At 35.1% G+C, this 5,294-nt stretch overlaps 1 non-coding gene across 1 annotated transcript; it reads right to left on the bottom strand.

Moving 5' to 3' along the window:
• Positions 1-4,952: 4,952 nt before the first annotated feature.
• LOC138379262 (U6 spliceosomal RNA) lies at positions 4,953-5,056 on the bottom strand. The gene has a single exon (XR_011232041.1). It is a non-coding gene; the product is annotated as a U6 spliceosomal RNA (small nuclear RNA).
• Between the last annotated feature and the right edge of the window lie 238 nt (positions 5,057-5,294).

Raw genomic sequence — 5,294 nt, 5'->3', positions numbered from 1 at the left:
CAGCTAGTATGAAACAAACCAAATGAATTTCTACGTGTCCAGTGCAAGTTTAGGTGAAGCAAAAGCCGGTTTTCTAGGACTGCCTCCTGGCGGGCCCCTCCAGTGCTTCACAGTCCATCATCAGAATTTCCATTCTCAGGTCACTGGATTCTCTGCCAAATGACTCTTGGTTTTAGTGCTAAAGCGTGATATGTATGTCTGATGCTTTTAAATAAAATCTGTGTAGTTACTCTTTTATAAGAAACCAAAGCACTGTTGTCCAGTGGAGAATAATTGTTTTTAGCTTACACACTCACACACCCAATCACCTTAAAATAATAGAATTCAGGCACCCCACAGCTAAACTTTAATTATGTTATCTGATAGTAGATTGCTATATTTTGTCATCATTTCAATTCTGCCTCTATCAACATAATGCTTTATTGTTCTCTATTACAACTCTGTTCGTTATTTATTGTTAAAGATTCAATAGTTGAATTTACACTCTGTCACAATAAATCATACTCACCCAGCTAATGCACCATTAAAATGAAATCAGGCTTGCAATATTGTTAAGCCACATATATTAAAATGTTTGGGTGGATAGCATAGACCAGACATTCAGCTGTCTCAAATCATGCTTACCATCAAAAACTACTCATTGAATGCCTCTAGACTTCATGAGATTATCCCAAAGTTTCTGGAGTGATCAAATGAGAGAAAAATAATACCTAAAATAAGGTATGATTTTAGGTGTGATTTTTCTTAAGATGAAACATTTGAACAATATACGTAAGAACCTACCCCCATATGCCTAAAAGTGTGATTTAAAGTTACATGTATAAGTACTCATTACCCTTTGTGTAAATTTGGTGTCATACTAAGTGCCATAATGGGTTCATTCTCCAGTTCAGGAACCTTCCTACAATTAAGTGTGTGTGTGTGTGTGTGTGTGCACGTGTAGGCTGTTTTTCAAATTATATACATGATAAATGTTTATTCTGACAAAGGAAACATCATCAACCTTAGAGTATTTGACAAAAACCCCACAATGTACAGTGCTGCAATTAATTTGTTGGTAATGATATTTTTCATTTTATGGAATTCATCCATATTTTGATAGTTTGAGCTTAGAATATTTTTGAAGTAAGCACTATAAGAGTGGAGAAAACCAAATGGAAGCTTCTGAAACCATCTCTCCTCCCTGGCCCAAAGAGTACATCAAAATCACTGATGTATCTGTAAGGGATGCTTGGAAAGTAGTGCTACTCCAATGATCTATTAATAAATACTACAAGGATGGTGGTCCCTGTTGTATTTCTGTTTAATTCAGCAGCCTGGCTGCTGCAGAAACTGGATGGATCCAAGAGGATAATTGTAGACCACTGCAGACTTCACCAAGTGGTAGCCTCAATTGCAGCTGCTGTGCTAGACATGGTATCATTGTTAGAGCAGATTAATATGGCCTCAGGTACATGGTATGTGCCTACTGATTTGGAAAATGTGTTCTTTCTGTCTTAATCAGAAAAAAAGATCAGTAACAGTTTGAATTCATGTGGAACAGACAAATGAATTCATTAACACTTTTGCCTCAGGGTTATGTTAACTGTACTGTTCTCTATTATAATATAGTCTGAAGAGGTCTGGCCTGTCTGAATATCCCATAGAACACCACATTAATTCATTACATGAATAATATTATGTTGATCAGACAAGATGATCAAGAGATGACTATCATAGTGGAGACATTGGTAAGACAGGTACACTTTAGGGGATGGGATATAAATATGAAGAAGATTCAGGGGACTGCCATATCTAAATGATATTTATGGATCCAGATGCCAGGATATAGCCTCCAAAATAAAAGAATCATTACATTGTAGGGACCTTATTGTGAAGAAGGAAGTGCAAAGCCTGGTGAATTTCAGGTTCTGTAGGAAACATATTGCATACCCAGGGACACTTCTTTGGCTTATATACTAGGTGACACAAAAAGCTGCCATATTTGAGTCAGGTCTAGAGCAAAAAAGTGTTCTGCAGCAATTCCAAGTCATAGCGTAAGCATCTCTACTTTTTTGCCTCATATGGTTTGCTGTATCCAGTGATATTAGAAGTATTGGTTGTGGGGCAAGATGCTGCGTGAGAGAGAAGAAAGATGTGGCTTCCCAAAAAGGAAATTGAAGTGTCGTTACTCTAAAAAGGGAAAATGAATGCTGGACATGAAAGGACAAACAAATACCCAACTCATCTCTATTGTAGTCATTGCAGTTTTTTGAAGATGTCTGATTTTTTCTTGCCTTAAAAAGCTAAACATTTTTTTGAATGAATACTTTTGGAAGCTTTGAACACATTTGAACATAATGAATCAATATAATTTTAAAAGCATATGAAATAATAAAGGAGAAATGACTACATTCTTAAATGACTTCAAATTTTCAATGTGTCAGAAGGTATAAATATTTTTGAAACTTTTCTTTCCATTATGATTAAATTCAGAAATAAAATATTTCATAACAGATTACAATCCATTAATATATATCTCTTTAATGTGAAAAAATGTCCTAGAAATAGATTCATTGCTCAACAGACTTTTCAATTTAAGAAATCTGTACTACATACTAACTCTTCAGCATAATTCTAATAAAAATAAAACTTTTGCTCATTACTATTTTTAAGCTTTTTCTAATTAACTCTTGAACAGAATCATTGAAACAGATCAGAAGAGAAAATTAAAATACTAAGTTCCTAAGCACTTAAGCCTGCAGTATTCAAAGATCTACAATGTCGTTGAAATCTCTTAAAGTTTATGAACTTCAGAAATAAATGATAAAATAAGTGGCATTAGAAACATTTCTTTTTCTTTCATATCCTATATGTCTGGCTGTATTCTTTTTATATTTTTTATAAAAAACAGAGATATATAATAAGACAGATAGATGATAGATGCCTTAGATTTATGGAGTAAAGAATAGCAACATAATTATCTAAGAAAATTGTTTTAGGCCCAGCACAGTGGCTCACACCTGTAATCCCGGTGCTTTGGGAGGCTGAGGTGGGAGGATGGCTTGAGGCCAAGAGTTTGAGAAAATTGTTTTAAATTTTCGCTAGAGAATATTGTAAAAATAAACAGAATATATTGTTAGTACCTCTTTTTTCCCCTTTAGCAATATAAAAGGTTGAATGCTTGCTTTATATGATATTTTTCAAATGAAAAAGTACACATGAAATTTCTATAGAATATTTTGTGGCTGATAATACTATTACTTCTATATCTGTTATTGTATCATAGTATTCTCTTGGGTTTTTTTTTATGCTCTCCTCAAGTATTGTAATATAGTGTTCTTTTTGGCCTTTCCAATAGAGTAATCCTCTCTTAGAAAGTACATTAAGTTTTTTGACTTCCAAAATATCAATCATCAATCATAACATTAGTCTAATTAAAAAGTACATCAATTACTTAAAAGTTAGAAATATGAGTCTCATACTGTCTATGAGAATTGGAATAACTAATTCTGATAGCAAAAATTGGAGTAGCAGATTTTTAAAATTATTATACCAGTTATGGCTCATTCATATACAAGAAAGTAATTCAATTCAAATTAATTAAAGATAATATGGGAATTTATTTATGTATACAAAAGAAATGTGGGCTTGGGTTCAGTCATAACTATTAATAAATACAAAGTTAAAAAATGTTATTAGTTCTTTCTTCTCTCTCCCTCTGTCCCTTGTCACTGCTTACCTTATTATGCTGATTGTCTCTTAGGGAGGAAAGAATTGCAGATGGTAGCTCTAGACTCAGTCCACAGCTCAACATTCCTATCAGAAATAGGCTCTTTGTCCACGAAAGCCCTGGGGGAAATTGTCCTGGGGAAAACTGATTGAACACACCTGGTTTTGCAACAACCACTCGCTCAATTGTTACACAGGAAGTGGAGGAAGAAAATATTGGGGGCAGGATTAGTCTTATCAAAACCATATAAAATGGATTTTCCCAAGGAGAAAAAATACAATATCTTTCTAGAAGGAATATAAAATCATGGACAGGTGGGGGGAAAAAAGCAAAAATGTTATAAATTATAATTATGAATAAACCATTTTATTTGTAAGCCGTAGAACTATCCTACTGAAGTTTCAAGCTACAGTGATTAAATACATAAGGAGCAACAAATCTGGAGGGTTCTGGTGTTAATCTCATTCCTACTAATAGCTTATAAGAGTGGCTCAAGTAGTTTGAGTTAACTCATCAAAATAATAGTGTGATCGCAATTGTGGAGCTCCAAGAACTCCCCATTTCTAACAAGGCCACTTCTCTGCCCAAGGAGTCCCTCTGTTATATAGTCACATAGAATTCCTCTAACCCTCATTATAAATATATGGAGATTTAGAGGTTTAGAAAGAAGATTCCTCCTATCTAGTACAATGCTGTGTGTGCAGACCTATGCTCAGTCTTCATTGTGGGATAGGTGGAGTTCAGGGAAATGTGTGTGCTCTACCACTTCTCTGCTTGTAAGTTTCTCCCAGTGAACCCTGTTTTACATCTATACCACATGATGTTTTGCCTGACATAACTTAAACATTTTCTTTCAGGGAGTCTTAAAAGCTATGAACTGAATCACATGATTAAACATTGTTACATAGCAATCAACATGATTCCCTTATCTACTTACTCAGGATCATGAAATTTTGGGGAAAATAAGAATGTGTTGAAAAAGAATCTTCCATTATTTTAAATCTTTTGCCATTATTGTGCCTTTTTACAGGTTTCTGATTTTTTTCTTTTTTGAGACAGAGTCTCACTATGTTGTCCAGGCTAGAGTGCCATGGCGTCAGCCTAGCTCACAGCAACCTCAAACTCCTGGGCTCAAGCAATCCTCCTGCCTCAGCCTCCCAAGTAGCTGGAACTACAGGCATGCACCACCATGCCCGACTAATTTTTTCTATATATTTTTAGTTGTCCAGCTAATTTCTTTCTATTTTTTTTTTATTTTTTTTTTTGTGTCATCCTTGTGCAGGGGCCATGCTAATCTTCTCTGTATCGTTCCAATTTTAGTATATGTGCTGCCAAAGCAAGCACTCTTTCTATTTTTAGTAGAGACGGGGTCTCACTCTTGCTCAGGCTGGTCTCTAATTCCTGAGCTCAAACGATCCGCCCTCCTCGGCCTCCCAGAGTGCTAGAATTACAGGTGCGAGCCACCGCGCCCGGCCTGATTTTTTTTTTTTAATTGCAAACAATCTGATGTTTTCATATTCCCAAAATATCCAGTTGTCTGCCACCTAGTGATTAGTCCATGCATTTGTTAGTTGCTCATTTT

The sequence above is a fragment of the Eulemur rufifrons genome, chromosome 30, assembly GCF_041146395.1.
Source record: "Eulemur rufifrons isolate Redbay chromosome 30, OSU_ERuf_1, whole genome shotgun sequence".
Classification (NCBI taxonomy): domain Eukaryota; kingdom Metazoa; phylum Chordata; class Mammalia; order Primates; family Lemuridae; genus Eulemur; species Eulemur rufifrons.
This window is presented reverse-complemented; position numbering and strand designations above follow the sequence as displayed.